The sequence below is a fragment of the Halichoeres trimaculatus genome, unplaced genomic scaffold (genome assembly GCF_033239565.1).
Source record: "Halichoeres trimaculatus isolate MK-OKI-2021-1 unplaced genomic scaffold, fHalTri1.1 fHalTri1_scaffold_7, whole genome shotgun sequence".
Lineage (NCBI taxonomy): Eukaryota > Metazoa > Chordata > Actinopteri > Labriformes > Labridae > Halichoeres > Halichoeres trimaculatus.
Window position 1 is genome coordinate 18,733,206 of NW_027437185.1, and position 19,957 is coordinate 18,753,162.

The following is a 19,957-nucleotide window of genomic DNA, read 5'->3' on the forward strand; positions in this document are numbered from 1 at the left end:
ACATTTCATTTGAACAAAAACTCTAACCAGGGTGGCTACTTACAGGAAGGCCAGTTACTTGAACAAAAGCTGAAGTTGTGACTTCCATCTTTTTGCTTCTTGCATTAAAACTCAGCACAGAGATCTTTTATTTCTAATGTTTTTAATCATCCAATGCTTTTGTTTTCACATGCCCATACTTGGTTGGAAAACGTGGTTTACATGAATATATGCCGTGAGTTAAATGTTGCAGTAATTTTGCAGCTACTGAAGATCTCTTAATCTGTTTGAGATTAGAGAAGTTGCTCAAGAGGTTGAATTGATGTATATGGTTCTTTGAGTAAAAACCAATACATCATCGGCGTAAAGGCTGAATTTATTTGTGAGCTGATTCCCTGAGTTCCTTTGATGTTGTAGCTTAGTTGCTGCAAACAAGGGGTTTATAGAAGTTAAAAAATAGGTTTGCTTGTCTTGTCCATCTGTGTAAATGAAATCGCTTTGTGTTTTTTGTTTGGTTAAAATTTGGATCCAATCAATCAAGACTCTAAAACCATGCTCAAAAGAGGGAATGATCAACTTACTTTGTTCAGGTTTTTTTGTTTGCTTTAATTTATAAAGCTCAGTTGGTACTGCCTGAATTCCCACACAATGTGGAATAAACACTTTTCTGCTTACTCCAGAGGACTAACAGCTCCAGTTTACTAAGGTCATTAGCTGTTATCACCTTTGGTTCAAGAACTCGCAGATCGTTTAATATCTGTCTCAGAAGTTCTCTCAGTGTCTGGTGCTAATTATCGACACATGTTGCAGTATTGTGACGTTTGTTTGGCTAAAATGATTTCATACCTGAGCTGCACTGTGGCGCAACGGTTAGCGCTGCAGCCTCACAGCAAGAAGGTCAAGAAGAGGCGGGGCACACTCTTGGCTGGCAACCAGTCCAGGGTGTACCCCGCCTCTTGTCCAATGACAGCTGGGATAGGCTCCAGCCACCGCGACCCTGAACAGGATAAGTGGTTAAGAAAATGGATGGATGGATGGATTTCATACTTGTTTCATATCAACAGGGTAGCATTATCATCATGGGCATGTTTGCATATAAAGGCTAAAGCATCATTGCTCTCATGCTTCACAGCTGCTATCATGACTCTTGTTATTATGGTGGTATTGGTATTTATAGTGGGTGGGGTTATGTTTCATGTGCATGAAAGCTTTCAGCCTATAAATTGTATAAAATATGAGTTTATACATGTCATCCAGTTTTATTTTTTGGACCCTGTCAAGGACAGACGTGCAGACAGGGGAAGGAAACTAAGTACTGCATACGTTAACAAAGGGATCCCCCCTTCAGGGCAGGACATGTATAATAAGCTGCAGCAGATGGACGTATCTCCTCAAAGTCAGCTGACCTGAAGAAGCCTCTCTGTGATGGAGGCATTCAGAGAAACAGCTCTTTGTAAATTAAGTGCATAAACACATCTCTGGATTAAGAACTGGAGTGTTTCCTCTTGTAAACATGGTTGGAGGTATTCTTGGGTGTGTTATTGTGAGTATCTACAGTTTATGTGTGTGCCTGCCTTGATGAGTCCATGAAGTCCAGATGTGTCAAATCCAACAGCTCCTCCAAGACACGAAATCTTTGATGTGAAACACACACATCACGGTGCACACATCTGTTCATCCATCCCTCCTCTCCCTCATCGGTTTGAGCTCGCCGATGTCGCGAGTGGCCGAGCATGTGTCGGTTCAGGGCTCCAGGAGTAAATAGAAAAATAAACAAGCAGGCCAGCTGTCAACCAGACAATCAAACTACAGCCAGCAGCAGATCTCTTTCATCACAACGGCTGAGGACAGGCTCTCACGACAAGAGAGGTAAAGAAAACAGAGATATGAGTGAGGAGAGGAGGTGTTTCTCACAAGGACAGCAAAAATATTGGAAGAAGGTTTGAGGTTAATAGGCTTTGATGGAAAAATTAAGAAAATAATGTACAAAGGGCTTCTATATGTCAACACTCTGCCTTAATCTTGTGCCCAGCATGGTTAAAATGGACATTAGTGAAAATTCAGGTCATGACTTTTCAATTCGAGCTGTCTTTTTGTGGCTCACAAAGGCTCGACTGTGTGCATGTATTGTTTTCAATTCATTTAATAGATTCATTCATTCTGACAGGTCCCAAAATGATCACAAGACCCAATGGGTCCGCGAGTTGTGTTTTACTTGCAGAGCTGTTATTCCAGGATCCAACAGTATTATTTGATTTAGGTGTTTATTAAACAAAACAAGCACGCAAATAAGAAAAAACAAACACCGGAATTCCCCGTCTATTTCCAACATACAACACAAAATGCGTCCAATATTTCTGTCTTATTGTTATTTTCTTAGTTTGGTCTTGTGCAACCTTGCAGACAGTTTTTATTTGTTATACATAAAAAGAACCTGGCCAGCTTTGACCACCACGCTCTTTATGTGGCGAACAAAAAAGATGAATAATTGAGAGAGGAATTCCTCTGTAGAGCTGCCAGGATAGACGGAGGCCGACGAAAACCAAGGCTTCTGTGAGACTAAAAAGTAATAAGTCAAGTTCTTGTTTGTGAATATTTGTCAAAGAATTTGTCGTGAATAACAAAAGTGACACCACACAGTAATGGATGGTTATGGATTACAAACTGTGAAACCACAAAGTTGGCCTTTTCATCACCTCTTCTCCTCTGGTCTTCACAGGTTGAGCTGTGTAACAAAGAAGCTCTGAGGCAAAGACAGAGAAGTGTATCAGCACCCTCTCTGTCAGTATTCAAACTACATCATCCTCTTAAAGCTTGGCCAAGCTTCAGACAAATTAAACAAGGCTCAGTGAAATGAAGTTAGTGAGAGTTACATAAGGTTTTCATCATAAAAACAACAGGCCAGCATGTACTGCATACGCTAAGCATTAAATGTCCCTATCTCTTGTTTAACGATGGAACCAGACGGAGCGGCAGAAACATCGGTGTTTAGCGAAAGGATAGTTTACACCTCCAAGACTTGGACACACATCCAAGGTTAGATTTATGTTTTGCATCTGTTGCACAGAATTTATTTGTCTGCAGTTGTCCTGGTTTCGAAAAAAAATGAATTAAGCAAACAAAGGAGACATATTTGTTATTGTGCAGTTTGTGGCGCATATTTGCTCATCTTTGATCATGAAGAACACACAGGCAAAAGGCTAACCGTATTTATTTCATTGACTTTTTTCCCTCAGTGTTCTCCCCCTCTGAGGTCTGCAGCCAATCACAGCAAAACGGGGCTAAGCTAACCCTTTCAAAGCCAGCGAAGCGAAAAATGAGTCCTCAGGAAACGCTTAGCGATCCGACTCATTCAGGTAACATCATCATTTACAGTGAAAACACATGACAGAGGATTAAGCCCCCACCCCCCACACACACACACCCCAGAGGAGGAAAGCTACGAAAACTCCAGGGGGAATTTCTTTTACTGCTTCACATCTTAACTTCAATATGGTCATTACAAGTTGACATCATCTTTTATAGTCTGAAGTCTGATCCCATTAGCATGTTTCAATCTTTTTTTATGCACAAGTAAATCCAAAATGAGTCCCTCTCCCCAAAATCAGCGACCCCCTCCTCCTTCCCCGAGGGTGAGGAATTAGTTAACCATGCTTGACACGAGCTCGGATCAGGTGTCCTTCTCTGCCTGCAGAGAGGAGGCAGGGCTGAGGTGACCTGTAGCCTGAACAGGAGTCCCCTGACATGGGGATCAAACCACGGCACATGCTCTACTCCACAGGGGGGAACAACACACGCTCATCCCTGCAGGCCTCAACTGGTGACCTTGCATCAACCTTGACGTGGGTTTTGAGACCACCAAGTTTTGAAGGATGGAGTTTTGTTTAAAAGTTCATCTTTTTTTTGGAGGGTTACTTTCTAGATAGATCACTTTTTTCATAGGAAATCATGTTATTTCATCCTGATGACCTCCTCTTAAGTAGTGCAATGAGAGCAGAAGTCAGATCAGAGATAATCAATGAAAAAAAATGAATTTGTTTATTTATTTAAAAGTAAATTCTACCCTCCATTCCTTTTCAAGAAAATGATCTTTGACCCGGTCGTACCAACCAGGTGTTTTTTGCAGGGATTTTACCAGTGTTCTCTGAATGGGCCAGCAGAGCTAGACTGCTTAAAAGGCCTTGGCCCATTGTGTTGCGGGTGTAAGACTTGAGCCGCTTTAACCAGGAGAAGCTCCTCTCTACACCTGCAGGCTGTAAGTGTGAGTGACAGGGGGAGAAGCTCTGCAGCTGTAGCTGTAGCTGCTTATTGGTGAAAAAAGAGAGAATCTTTAAACATACGCTTGTTGTTTTTAAGAATGGTAAACTCGCTGGGGATTGATAAAGCCTCAGGATCAGTTTGAAACAACTGAATGTAGAACTGAGAAGATGCTCCGGTGGAGGGTAATACTTCAAGATCGCTGACTGGCTCATTCACTGTCAATCAAAAAAGGATTCGGCCTCAGACAGATCATCCAATCATCATGCAGAAGCCCAGCGTCCAGGCCAGCCCACTGCCTCATAGACCCTCAGAGACGCTGAGCGTCCAATGGGCGGGACCAAGCCCAGGGTTTATCCAATAACCGTCCAGTTTCCACAGTGGAACAACCCACTCTACGTTTCCCCGCTGAAGTCAGAAGACGCTCAGCGTCTGACTGTGTTAAAGTGCTGAGACGCTACGGGGATGAATGAGAATGAGGTCGATCCAGTTACCTGTGATAGGTAGCTGATTCTGAACAAAAGAGGGGGCGCATATTTTGTCAATGAAATGGACACACAGCAGTACATATCACCACTTTTTTGTGGACATTTTAGGGGAAGCTGAGCTTCCCTTGCAATCTTGGAGCAATCGCCACTGTATGAGACCTGTTTCAATTTACAAGGCAACAGATACCAACTCTCAGTCGAGGCTTGACAAATCAAGCCATACAGTGTGTTTTACTTTCTTTTTTTCCCTCCTATGGTTAGCGTGTCCTGTTATGTCAGGAAAAAAACTACATGCTTGGAAAGCACTACATTGTTGTCCATAAATAAGTAAATGCTCAGTTTGAGCTCCTCGGTGAAAGTCTTGCATTGTTGGTCATGGCACCCAATCCACTGGTCTTTCTACTTAATCACTCGGAAAACTCTTGCTTCATTCATTCATTTATTCAGTTAGCTTTGCATTTGTCAACAGTTACAGTATATTCATATATGTACAAGCTGAAAGCAAGAAGGTCCGACCTTGGCAGTCCCTTATCTCTGTTCACTGTCTGCATCACTGACTCATACCATTAAATGAAATGCATTTATGAGGACATATGTGCACTGTTACAGGAAATAAATCTCAGAATACCGTGACAGGTCTTGGCACAGTTCATGGTGCGTTTGATCCAATTTATTATTCTTTCATTCTTTCATCAAACTGATTATAAATAAGATTAAAACATGTTGATTTATATAGAGAGACATTCAGCATGTGTCCATCTTGTTTCCTTGTTCAAAAACAGAAACATCTGGAAAATAATGAAGTTACCTCATCTCTTTTCCTGCCTGGCGTGGTTGTAAACCAGAGGAAAAGAAGCCTTAATCTAAGATACTACATAATTATCTGGAAATAAATAGCAGGGTTTCTGGGATTAACAAACTGCCTTAAATAAAGCATTTGTTTACCTACTGACTCAAAGAATGCTCCCCTGTGTAATCTCAATAGAAAAGGATTCAAGAGTCGTAAACTGAAGTGCTTATTTAAAGCCACCTTAATACATTAAAGCAGCTTGTGAAAGGCTATTCTCACAGTCGAGACCCAGTTGAAGTGAAGACAGGATATAAAAACAGAACAAGAAGCAGTTTCTAACACAAGAACTTTTGGCTCGCTGACTTTGGCCGACAGTGAACGACTTATTAATGTGAATCTGGCTCAACTTTACGAGTTACACTGACCAAACTTCTTCCACTCTCTTTCAAATGTCTTTGCCATGCTCTTTTATAACATTTGGCTTAACTGAATCTCTTCTCCCTGACCAACATTTTCAGAAATACCTGTGTTTTCCATCCTGTCTCTTTCCTCCCTTCATCTTATCACTCTCTTCGCCAGCATCCTTCCCTCTCCAGCACTTCATTTCTTATGGCAGCAAATCTGAGCTGCAGCTGCTCAGCACATTAACATCCCTCTGTGACAAACAAACCGACGCATACAAAACACTTTCAACTCGACATGCACCAGTTGAAGGAGTTACTTCATCAGATGGTTACGTCCAGCATGTCAAACACATCATTTTTAAGGCCAGCCGAGCATTACAGAAAAAGGGGACTTTTACAGTCTCTGAGGAGGCCTCTCTGATATAGTAAAAGCAAAAGCTTGGGTGTGTGCATAAAAGTGACTGAGCAGGAGTGTGTGTACATTTGCCAGTATTCATGTTTAAGGAAAGCCTAAGTTACTGCTCAAATATCTGGAAACAAATGATGCTGTAAGTGAGGGAATAGCTTGTAACAAGCAGTAATGGGCCATCTGTCCTAGCTAAATAAAAGCCATACATCATCGTCTGACCCCTCTCCAACCAACCGCTGCTCTCTTTATATTACCTGGAAGTAATATGTTACCAGGTGTACCTTTTGTGTTAGGACTAAGGACTTCTAATCAGGGATGAATGTGTGCTTGCCTACATGTTAGACTATTTAATAGTGCACTCTTAAGAGACATTGAGAGTGCTCCACCACAGCTGGATTTAATCCACAGACAATGTAATCTACTCAGAAAGGGGATTTTCTCCAAAACATAAATACTGACACACACATTTGGCACACTGTTGTTAAATTCAATGTATACACACAGCTTTATTAGCCAATGACCTGCAGTTTGTACTGATGTTTGTATAGATAGAGACATTCTGTACTTTCTGTACACTCACCAAAACATAAATGTAAACGTTTCTCTCAATACACGAGCAAAACTTCAGCCTTTACTAATTTTAAACATATTGCACACACACACATACACACTCACATGTGCACATTAATGTCTCAATGTCTTTGTATGACCAGCTGGGACGCGTGTTTCATTTGATGTTTATCTGAAACTCTCCCATTGCCCAAGGAGCTAAGGTCAAAAGTGAAATCTGTTACCACATCACTGCACGATCTGATACAGCATTAGACTGCACGGCATTCAACTTAGCCCACATGCTATTGAGGTTGGATCCTGTTTTCTGACATATCTTTGACTTTAAAGCGCTCATTATGCTATGATTTAATGCAGCTGAGAGAAGAAATCAGGACAGGATATTGACTAAATAAATATGACAGTGAAGAAGATGAAGACATGATGGAGAAATAGCTTTTAATGAGGGCCTGTTATGCAGACAGACCCAAAGGTTCTCATTTGAGTAGTGGGCTGAGATTTACAGAACCCTGGGGTATGCAGGAAGTTAAGTACTACCTAACAAGTCCATCAAAAAACAATTTGAACTCCACCCTGTAGATACACAGTGTGTTATTGTCTAACACCACATCCATCAGTGGTGAGCTCAGCCTGTGTGCCAGGAGACAGCAGACATGGAGGAAACATCTTTCCACAAGTCTGATTTAAACACTGTTGCACCTGATTCCTCCTCTCAGCTTCCTTCGTTTGTATTACTTTGTGAATACATTTCTCCAGATTTTTGGAACAAGTTTTTAATAGCTAACACAAGCATCAGATTTTAGAGTAAATTACCCAACACTTAAAAAACATGCTAGTAGTGATGTTCAAATCTGTAAGGTACCCTACTTACAATAACAATTAGGGATGGGAATTGATAAGATTTTGTCACTACCGATGCCCTTATGGATTCTGCTTATCGATCTGATTCTTTATCGATTCCCGTATTAATTCCTGTTGTGAATTTTCTTGGTACAAAAAGTAGCTTTACAGGTTTTCTCTGTAAACAACATTTAATAGAGTTTATACTGTAAGTGAACAAAATGTAATTGGGTCCCTGAGTCTGGATATTTCTGGGCATAATTATACAGAAACAGGTAAAAATTGCACACAATGTGACGTTAATGTACTGTTTTGTGATATATTAATAATCAAAGTAGGCCATATAGTGTCTCAAAGTGGTTATAGCAGTAGTTTAAGTAGTTTGGAAGCTTTCCGTAATTATGAAGTCAGCCATGAGCCTTCCATTAGCCTGTTAGCTTTTGACATTTGAAATTCTCAGTATTTTTTACAAAGAGTTGATGTGATATGTTTCTGTGATGAAAGTTGAAATTCTATTCTGAAGCTGAAGTTATACTGATGTATGCTAACTGCTAGCATATCAATGCAATTTCCCATACACGTTAGCTTCAAGCTTGCGCTATTTGTTGTTTTAGTAAATAAGGTGATTTATATCATTTTGGATGTAGTGGATATGAATCTCCTGAGAGAGGAATGTACATTTCTTTATGAAGTCAGTTCTTCAGTTAAACTTCAAGCTGAAAATCCTGAATCAGAGTTTTTTTGGGAAAAGCTATCTATCTGCTGAGCAAAGATATCTGCACCAGACTAGATTACATAAGGCTCGGTGGCTCGGGCATAATGTAAAGAATTGATAAAGGAATCGTTAAGCACAAAAGCTAACGATATCCATAGATTGAAATATTTCTCATTGATTCTCAACAGGAACCGGTTTTCGATTCCCATCCCTAATAACAATGCTAATATGCTAAGCAGGTAAAGTCCTTGAAAGATAGGCACAAGTACAACTTGAGTCATTTTTCACCATCTGAAGGCAGCACCAGCAAGCTATTTGTTGTGAAATGCTTGCTAATTAGCTTGCATGCTAAAAAGAACACGTCACTTCCTTTAACGCTTTTTCTCAGCGCAGTAAACAATAATGCTAACAAGGTAAGAAGATATAACCTTTAACAGATGTAGTTATAAGTACAAGTGTAGCTGTGTTTCACCATTATAAGTGAGACTGAGAATGATAGCAATCTAATGTTGCCTCATTTGTAAGAGTCGAAGTTTCAGCTAGATTACCTAAAACTATCATGTTATCTTGTTAGCTCTCATCCTCAACATGCTTACAATAACACTGAAAATGCATGTGGGTTTTATCCTTTTTTAGAGCAAGTTAACTTTCGAAGAGCACAAAAGTCAGAACTGCATTTGCTAACAATGTTAACACGGAGATCAAGTGTAACTTTTTTCTGTTGAGGTTATTTGTTACCATCTTTCCTTTTGAATACTCTTTTTAGCTGATCTACATGAAGCTGTGTATCCACTTCCTGTCTTTAAACTTTGTGTGAGCAATAAATAAAATCAATCTGTGCTCCTCACGTTCCCTTCCCTCTCTTTTAATCCTCCTTCCCTTGCCCGCTTCTTCCTGCCACAGGTTTGGGATAATAACCAAGGGGTCAGATACCTTTTAACCTCTCCACCTGATGTCTCAGCAAGGAGCTGATTGTTTCTGACATGATACCATGAGCAGAGCCAGAGAGGGAGGACAGCAGCTATTCTCCTGCCAGCCCAGGATTCCTCACATACAGCGATACAACGAACATGTGGTTTCGAACGGCTGCTGAGCCCATGCATCAGAATGAAGTCACCGAGGTTAATTGTCCCTTCCGATGTTTTTCTTTGTCTCTGTCCTGTATAAACACTCATGTAATTACATTGTCAGGATGGTATTAAGTTTCACAGTCACCTTCACATGTCTCCACACTATTAATCTGGACATCTGCCTATTTGAGCAAACTTGGAAGCATATTGTGGAAAAAAAGAAGAAAGCTCATGAAGTGTGCGTGTGTGCCTCATCCCTTTTTATTAAATAAGAGTTATATCAGACTGTGCCATCATGTGCTGTCAGAAAAATAAGATGAACAACCTTTAACCAAACTTTCAAATTAAAATAAAGAGAAAATGAAATAAGATGGTTAAAGAATTCATCACATGGTTCATGTAAACTGCAAAACATTACTGTGAAGACCCCATTAACACAAGGTTTGAGGGTTACAAATAGCTCATCATCTGCTCCCCCAGCTGCTGTCACACTTGATTTATAGCGCAGAGGTTTTTGGCCCTCCCCGACATCAATCAGTAAAAACATTTTGATGTCATGTCGCTAACTGTTGTCTGGTTCTTGGACGTCTCTTACTGAAAGTTATAAATTGTTTTTTTATGAGGAACACTGGACGGGGGAGCGAGCAATTACACACATGGAACGCGTTGCACCTCGTCCAAATATGTACATGCTTGAGCAAGAAATTCTTTGAGTTGTATTAAAAATCCTGTAAAAATTACATGTATGCTCAAATATGTTGTTAAAGTGTGTGCCATTAGTCCTAATTTGGACAAGCCACCTTTAAAAAACAGGAATGTTATCAATTGAGAACATGAGCTTACAATTATACATGTCATGCACAAGTTGTTTGTGTCACAATCTATTTCTTCTGGTTATACAGCTTTTGTTCATACATGTTTCTTGTTGGACAGAGTAGTTTCTACGGTGTTGGATAAAGAAGAAAGCCAGGGCAAAAGAAAAAAAGACTACAAGCCCGTAATCAGACAAAACAAAGGTTATTTCTTTGTTTGACACACTCAAGTACTTTTTTCCAATAAAGCAATGTGGTGAAAATTTGCATTATCTTATCTTTTATTAACTAAACTAAAAACTAAAGGTTAACCAATACTGGTTGCACAACAAGTGAATCAAGGGAGGGCCAGCACAACTTTTTGGCTGTTCTCTTCTTCTGAGTTTATTAAATCATCAGGTAGTCTATTTGCTGTTTATAGAGAGAATAATGGAAATAAATAAAAGAAAATCTCTAATTAAAACTTTCATTGATTCTTTTCAGCCCTCTGCCTCACAGAGGTGATTACCTCAGACTCCCTAAGTCTTTCTTTAGTTCCTTGGCAGGAGTTATAAATCTGCCAATATGGTTGCTATTAGACATGAAAGGGCCGATGGTTGACCATATCAAACACTATGTGAAAACCAATCATTCACACACGTTCCTGCTTCCCCCTCTTCTTTAATTTGCCGCCGTTCAGGAGATGTTTACTGAACGATGCAAACAAAGCTGATGAGGTTGGTAGTGGGTGAATCTAAGGAATGCCAAATTCAACACCAACAAATGGAGATGCTCTCAGCATGACTAAAACAGCAATACAAGACACACATAAACATAAACCATCCAGAAAGCTTGTTTACCGAGGCCAGATTAGGTTTCCTCATCTAAAGTGGCCCACAGACTGAGCTTGTAAATATTCTCAAATTCAACAAAATCTACACAAGATAAGGGTTTTATTTGGCTCACTTTAAGGACTTTAAGAGCTTTATTCTAGTTATCAACACGCATGCTTTAAAATCTACACTTTCGGATACGCCAACACGCAAGACTCAGTTTCTATTTCCTCACTTTGTCCATGTGTTTACACATCAGACAACCATCACCCTTTAATTACAAATATGACTTCCCCTGCCTCATATGTGCCCAGACAGAGCACAACATGTTTGTTTCACTATCATTGCAACATAAATAAATCCTCTCTCACAAGCAGAACTATTAATACAATTATTTCCCGATGCTTCGAAAATCTGTTTTGCAACAGAGTGGAAATGAATGTACCCATGTGGGTGTTCACTGTCGCTCAGCATGGGGAGCAGGAACCAGTGCTGAGAAGACACAGGAGCCTAATTATCACAAGAGGTTTTTTCACCTTCTCCTCCAAAGTATACCACTGGGCTATAGGACAGTTCCTGGTGTGTGCTTGGTGAGTGTCATGAAAGCTGTGGCTTGGGGTTGGGGGAAGTGAACAGTGATGTGGGAATGAGGATGTATGTCAAACCAGTGAAAAAAAACCCTCCAGAAAACTACACTTTGTATGGTACAAAAGACACGTTGAGGGAAATTACGAAAAGGTTGAACTATGAAATTTGTGTTTAGTAACATGTTCAAGAGACTTCTGCTCAAAAAGATTAAGATCTTCTGGCAGAGGCTTTGATTTTAGAAAACCTGGAAAAACTCAAAATACGTCAGTGTTTAGAGCGGCTACAGGCGTGTTTTCACTGACAACCACAGTATGGGTTTGTGGTCCCCACCAGGTCCATATAAAACCTGGACTGTGTTTGGCAGAGAAATCACTCAGGAATACACTCCACAGTCCGGCCTTTTATACTCACATTTCTGTTTTAGCCTCTTGCCACACACACACACACACACACACACACACACACACACACACACATACACACATACACACTCTCGTGCACACACTAGCCATTGACACATGTGATCTGAGGCTTGTTTGTGCAGGGCATTCCTGCGTGACGCTTCACTAGCACATTAAAGGGCCCCCCCAGCAGGCCAAGCTGTGCCCCCCCAGCATGCATCCGCTGGGCCCAGAGGAAGGGGGCCTGTTTGCTTTATCACTTTTGTTTTGATTCTACAGTCAGTATCCAATAGTGGCCGCAAGTGCAGCGCTCTGAGTTTGTTGTTGTACTGTATGCACATCCTTTTGAAGTGCCGGGAAACCAACTTTAACGGAGAAGCGGCGTCATCAGACTCTCTGCTTCAGCAACAGCACTGCAGCATGAGTAGAGGCTTCCAGGTTTACTGGATTTAAGCTGGACTCCTGGATTGTTACATTTGGATGTCTTAAAGCTGTTAAATCCAAAGAGCAGAAACTGAGCTTCACTGAGCCTCACTGCTTCATTTCGACAGTTATCTGAAAGGATCTGCTAAAGCTCCAGTGAGAAACTAGTTTGTGCTGATTCTAGCCCCCTCTGTGAACATACAGGCATATTTAGCTCCTTTGAGTTTTAATTACATCTTACACTCATATGACTAAATCCAGCACTCACTGTGGATCTATGCTTCAAAATGTAAGAAATGCCTGTTTTGAGAGCATGATGCCGGTAACTTTGACACCTACCTTGCAGCAAGAACTCCAGGCACTAGAAATAACCTTAAGGGGGCGGTCACACTAGCCTGCTGTCCAGCGTGCCATCACACTACTCCATTATAAAATAGATTTAAACACAACTGCCTTTTGGAAATACATCATCAGCCCTCTAAAACTCTGCCACTGTTAGAAATGATTGTCGAGAGGAGCAGTCACAGTGATTAAACATTATGTCCTTATTACATACATATGCATGTGCATGAAATGCATTGGGCCAAGGCACACCTCTCATACCGTACAGATGGCCAATGTGGCTGCGCCAGAAGATGCAGTCAATCCTTGCACTGATGGTCACTTTTGCTTTTGCAGCTCATGAAAAGGCATCGCCATAAATTTCAGTCTGCTTTACCATCCAGTGGCGTGGCGTGGGGATTTTTTTTGAGGAAGCCAAGTGAGACAAAGCCTCTAATCTGTATGATTTTTAGGGAGTGGGGTACATAAAAGACTTTGCTCAGCTTGTATATCGCTTTTTCATGTAATGGAATGACCTGTTAGAGCGCCCATAGAGCGCTCATTTTACTTACTTTGAACACCTACACACACCCTTTCACTCTCCCACCCTCACTCACTCATTCACATGCGTACATTGTCCTCTTGACTTAGCTTAAATGTCTTATTAATTTACTCAACCGCCCACTCAAACGCACAACCGGCCGCTTCATGCACACTGCTAATGTGCTAATCTCGCTGATTACATTCAGTGGCTTGATGATGAGGATACTGTGATTTGATTGGTTTGAGGCCAAAGACAGGGTGGCTTCCCTTGACACGGTCTTGGCCAATCACAGGTGAGCAGTGTCATGACCGCAGCCTCATCTGATTGGTTAATCATTCTTTTTTTTTTTCACCAAGGGACGCCAACTCTGCTTGGCTTCCTTGCAGGCAACAGTGTGCAATATCGTATTTTCACCACTCATTCACAGCATAACATTTAAGAGGGCGCTGTTTTACACATCGTAAAATGCTCAATAAGTAGGGGAGAGAAATAAGGAGGAGATGACAGTGACGAACCACGGAAGAATTATCGAAACTGTTATAAAGGAGTATTTTCATTAAAACACAGCTACAGTCTGAAAAAAGTGAGGAAGCATGGCTTCCCTTGGCCTCCGGGAGAAAACGCCACTGTTACCATCCATTGTGGAGTAGATTACATTCATCCCATCTATAGCTAGTTAAACAGACTACAGATTTCATAGCTTATGCTCTTTAGTCAGTCAGTTAAATTAGTAGGACTGGAATGATATGCTTTTCTCCCGATTGGTTTCTTTTACGATTTTGGGGTGCAGATATGATCTAAATGAGGATTCTTCGATATTCACGATTTTTGCAATTTTTAGTTCACTTTTTGAACACAAGACCAAATAAAAAAGCTGAATGATGATGATGATTTCTACAGACCATATCTGAAGCCATCACATCATATCCGAAATCTCAACTTTTCTTCAACCCATCTTATAAAGAATGACTAAAATGAAGGACTCCAATTTGAAAAAAAAAATTTAAAAAAAAATCACTTTTTTAAAAATTGTTAAACAAAAACCCCAATTCTACGATATAACATTTTGTCCTCCCAGCCTTAGACACTAGAATGTACATGTACCAAACTTAATGGTCTTGCTGCTGCAGACTTTAAATGTTTCGTTGAGCCAGATGAAAGCTGTAGACGATGAATCATCAAGATATCTCTCACTGTTTACATACACAGAAGTTTAGACCAAATTACAATCCAGATGCTCATAATTGCATTTGTCACTAATATCTGAAACTGTTGCTCAAACCGGTGACAACACAGCCTGCATGATTGCTTCTGCTTGCTGTGATTGTGCCATCCGGTGTTGCTATCACAGATGAGTCATGAGAAGGCAGACAGACAATCTGTTGCCCATTTGTTGCGTATTCTCCATCATTCCCCCACTTTTCTACTGAGCACCACCAGCAGACACCCTGAACTCTTGACGGCACCAGATCCGACCACAGGAGCCTTCCAGAACTACCGAGTCTGAGAGCTGGTCGGAGTTAAAGGGGGTCCTTTTGGCTGGTGAGTCTTTCTTGGTATGTTTACACCAGCCAGATGTACCAGGCAGCTTTCAGGAAATGCTTAAGATGTTTGAGAGTTCCCTCTGATTCTGAGACATAATGCTCACATGCCCAACACTTACACAAGTGGGGCTTCAAAGTTGTTCTTGTCACGCTTTTTAATCGAACAGAGGAAAACACAACAGAGAATTAAAAAAAACTCTTCTTGGCTTGTGATTTTAAGACTGTTGTTTCCTCGGGGGACAGAGAGGGAGAAAAAGGGGGAACATGTATATTTTTAGATGGGGTGAATAACTGCAGAGTCACAGTGTGAGCAAGTCTGACTCAAAAAGGAGAAAAAAAACATGCTGTAAAATGCTGAAGGCGTAGAATAAATTGTAGAACCCAAAGTTAGACAGTTAAAGTTTTAGCCGCAGAAATCACTTCCACATGTCTGAGTCAGAGGAGCCAAAACAAGACTGTGATTAATGATATTTACTGGCACGTTGTCAATGTGCATACAATATATGCACCGCGGCAATATGCCCCAATCTGTACCAGTGCTGGCTCCACACATGGAGATCATTCATCCTCCCGTGTTGAGTGCAGTGGTTTAACATGTGAGTGAGATGCACAGAGGCAGTGATTGGAAAATTGTGAATGTGATGCAGAGTGATAGAGAGTGAAATGGGGGCTTGGTGTGAGGGGGGAGAGAGATGGTGGAAAAATGTGGACCACATACCTGAGATGAAGGAAGGAGGACCACAGGGAGACGCCATCGTGAGGACATAGGGCAGAGGGAGAGAAAAGAGACAGAGGTTAGTCGTAGAACAACAACTGAACTCATTTCTGCTGTGTGCGTGCATATATGTAGAGCTGCATGTATATGATGCATGACGCAGGAGCGTGTGTGCTCTGAAGCCCCCAGCAAGCCGAGCAGCAGCATACCCAGCTGTCGACCAGTGTCTCAGCTCTGCAGTCAAAATAAACTGTGTGCAAACCACAGATTGCACACACACATTAGTACTTCTACACTTCTAAGGATCCTTACTGAAGTTCCCCAGCCACAAAGCCCGACCTAAACCATCACAACCACATGCCTAACCCTAACCCCTAACCCTGCTTGAAACCGATGCCTAAACCATAAATCCCTCAACCCGAGTCTGCACAACACTCTGAAATACTGAGCATCAAACCAACATGCTCTCATGGTAAACATGCAAGCAGCTATTTAAAATGACAAATATCTAAAAAGGTATAAAAAAAAAGTATTTTAAAAAAAACAATCAAACTGAATCCATGAATTGTTGCATTGGAGGGGATCTGTGCAAAAAAAAAAGCAGATGCACATCTTACAAAACACTCTTGCTCTGTGAGTATAAGCCCTATTTGTGCAACAAATTGTGCAGATCAGATATTGGAGGTGTCTGTGATCCATCATTTAAATGACTTCAGACACAAGAGGGAGCCTTCTGGCAGCCGAGCAGGTGAGAAGCTGCATCAAACATGAGTCCTGACATGAGATCTGACGGTGTCATGAGGAAACAATAACTGGAATCCCTTCTGTTGTTTTGTTCAAGCCCAATTACATCATAAATAACACTTCTAAGCACTTCACATTACTGATTATCCATTAATCAGGAACATTGGCACTTTAATGAGCTCTTCAACCCAAACTAAAGCCAGTGAGTGATTTACAGGCAACTGAGGAAGAAAGTTATTCTTTGGTGAAGAGGGCTGACGGGGAGGAATTTCCTGATGCTGCAGACAAGACGACACAGTGATGTCAATGTCTCCACCTGCAAATAATAACAACACGACCATAAACATCACATTACATTTTTTAAACAGACTGTCACGATTGAGCCAGACTCCTCTCATGCTGCTCCCAAGCTCTGTCTGCTGCACCCTGCCTCTTTCTATCCTCCTCTGTCTCTCCCTCCTGTCTCTGAAGCTACGCTGCTCCTCAGAATTCACCGATCATCCTTCACCTCCACTCTGGCTCATTGTATGAACTCCTCGCCCCTTGTCTTTCAGTGTACTGATGCGTCTGTCTGTCGGTTCTTTGTTTTACTCATTGGTCAGCTGCAGCAGCTCTGCAAAAGAGGCTCTGACAGCCGTTCAAGTTTGATTAACAAAGTTAAGGTCATCAAAGCCAGAATCTTCACAGCTTCAGAGAGCTAAGAGTCTGAACCAAAGGTCAAGCAAGATTTATTTTTCACATTATTACTATTGTGGGTGCAATGGTAAAATTTACAGTATAAATTCCAAGGGGAAGACTTTTTTTTTTTTTTTTGTAATTGGACTAATGTGATATATTTGGCCTTTTTTTTCTCCCGGAAATTTTGGCTGATATCTTTACCTTTACCTCATGACCTACCTGTGCTCATGTTTGTGCATGAGCAACCCTACTGTGTGTACTATGCATGGGCAAGTCAAACAAAATGGACACTGGAGGTGATTTCAGAGTGTGACTGCACCCTAAAAGGCATCTTACTGCTGCTTTGTTTTCATCTTTTCATAATTACTTTATTTTCTTTTATAGAGAATGTGATTATAAACTAGTCCTAACACAGCCTTTAGTGAGTTACATAGACTGTTGTAGCCAGAACAACACACAAAATGACAACACTTTTACACAGTTTTTGCAGCCGAGGACCAGAACATGTGCTGAAAACATGTGAATGTGAAAGGGGCACTTTGTGACAAAATGTGGTGTGATCAATAAACTGATAATCAGTAAAACTTGAATTTCAACATATCGTGCAGTGATCAGATTTTATGACCATATCCCACATTGCAGTAAAGTCCTTAGTCATGATATCTCTGTGTCCCTACATGACTTGAACATTATCTATCTATCTATCTATCTATCTATCTATCTATCTATCTATCTATCTATCTATCTATCTATCTATCTATCTATCTATCTATCTATCTATCTATCTATCTATCTATCTATCTATCTATCTAGTTGGCATCCAGTGCTCCCAGTATGTAAGGAACTTGATTATCTCTGCTGTGGAGATAAGAGACTGTGCCGTAATGACATAAAAACAGCCTTAGGGTGCTGTGCACATTGATTCATGTTACAGTTTTGCAGAACAAACAGAAAACAATCCAAGACAAAAAATTAAACCATGTATAATATATGTATGATTTTCACTTTCTGAATTAAATCAAAGTAAGTGACAGGTGTTATTGGCAAAGCTTTTTTTTCTGTATTAAATACATAAAATAAAATAAAATAGAATAAATAGCTTTTCTGCTTTAACAGGAAATACTTTTAAAAAATCAAGTTGCATCAATGCTTTTGTTTCTGTTTCTCCTTCTGCCCTGCCTCTTTGATACCTTAACCATCAGGTTTACTTTAAAGTAATGTACTGGAATGTCAATCTCCATCCATCATCCAGCTGAAACTGAAGATGCCTGTTCTTCTGCCAGCTCTCCTCCTCCACTAGCATACACCTTCCTCAGGCTGAGAGAGAAAACCGAACTTGTTCAAGTTTGATTCATAAATCACTGTTTCATAGAAGTGGGATAAATCTTTTCTTTCTGGATACTGAGGTAATTTGAGGGTTAATGGATTACTTCTGTGGGAAGGAAAGATGAAAAGTCATACTGAGTCCAGGAGCTGTGCGGTTGTGGTGGTCCCGCGGAGACTGCAGGCCTGCACACGCGCTCCATCCACTGTATCTCATAACCATTATTAAATCCCATAAAGTAAACGAAGCTTTCTCCTGGGCTCTCTCACAGTCAAACCTGATACTTCAGAGTCATTTCTGTTACGTATACTTACAGTAATGTAACTTAGATTGATCTACCTGGACTCTGATTGTGATTTAAGAGTTGGAGTTAAGTTTCCTGCTTCTAAAATTTTGCTCGTTATGTAGTTTTACCCTTTTCTCTTTTGAATTTTTGTCTTTTACGTTTTTCTTCTCTCATTCTTAAAGGGCTGGTGCTTGTTTATAAAAAAAAGATTACAGTATGAGCACAAAAATCTCCCCTGATAGCAGCATAAACCTTCCATGAAGCAAAGTGCTGAAGTGATGGATTTCTCTCTCTATGTGGCCCTCTCACACACACACACACACACACACACACACACACACACACACACACACACACACACACACACACACACACACACACACACACACACACACACACACACACACACACACTGCTCCACTGAACAATAGCAACCAGCCTGCACCCCACACAGATCCTTATCACTCTCCCCAGAGGGCTAAAACAACAGGGATCAACATGTGGCCTGTTTTTATCCCGCAGCGTCCCGGCTCTCTGCACAACAGGGGAGTCTAACGCTGAGCAGATCTCACAGATACCATGCCATTAGCTCACTGATGCCATCTCTGCAGCAGCCAATCAGAGCCTGAGAAAAAAAGCTCCCCTCCAATCGGAACAAACATCCGTGTCATGCAGCGTCTGCAGTCTATTAAAATCCAAACTTGGCTTATAAATGGCTATCGCCTCTTTCCTGTCCACTGTAAGCGCTGTACAAATTGGTGAACCTGCACAGTCTGACTCAGTGTTGGTGAGATAATCAGACAGAGAGCCGGGTGCGCCTGAGAGGGGTGGGTGAAGGAGTATCCGTGAAACACACTTTTTTTATTACACAGCCTGTGAGGGGAGGGTGAAAGGATAAAACTATGTTTTTGAGTGAGCGGGTGTTTTTTGTTGCCTTGAGGAGACACTCTGCTGGTACAGATGTGAGCTGCAGATGAAGAACAGAAGTTTCTCTCTTCTTGACAAACCGTTTTCCTCTGTGGTTTCATTTCTGAATCGTCTGTTTGTCAAGCTGCACATCTCCCCCTCTCATATTTCACTAATGTCTTCTCCTGCAATCATCCTTTTTCTTTTTTTTTTTCACTCAGCCGGCGCCGAGGCAGTTTTATCCTTTTTGGAATACTGCAAACCTTTGATTAGCACATTTTTATTACACATGAGCAAATAAACACAATATTTGAGATTCCACATGGAGGATTTGAAA

The 19,957-nt window shown here is 41.0% G+C and overlaps 1 pseudogene; it reads right to left on the reverse strand.

Annotated features, from left to right (window-relative positions):
- The window catches only part of LOC141793773 (uncharacterized), a 139,191-nt pseudogene that overhangs the window by 74,596 nt on the left and 44,638 nt on the right, over positions 1-19,957 (reverse strand).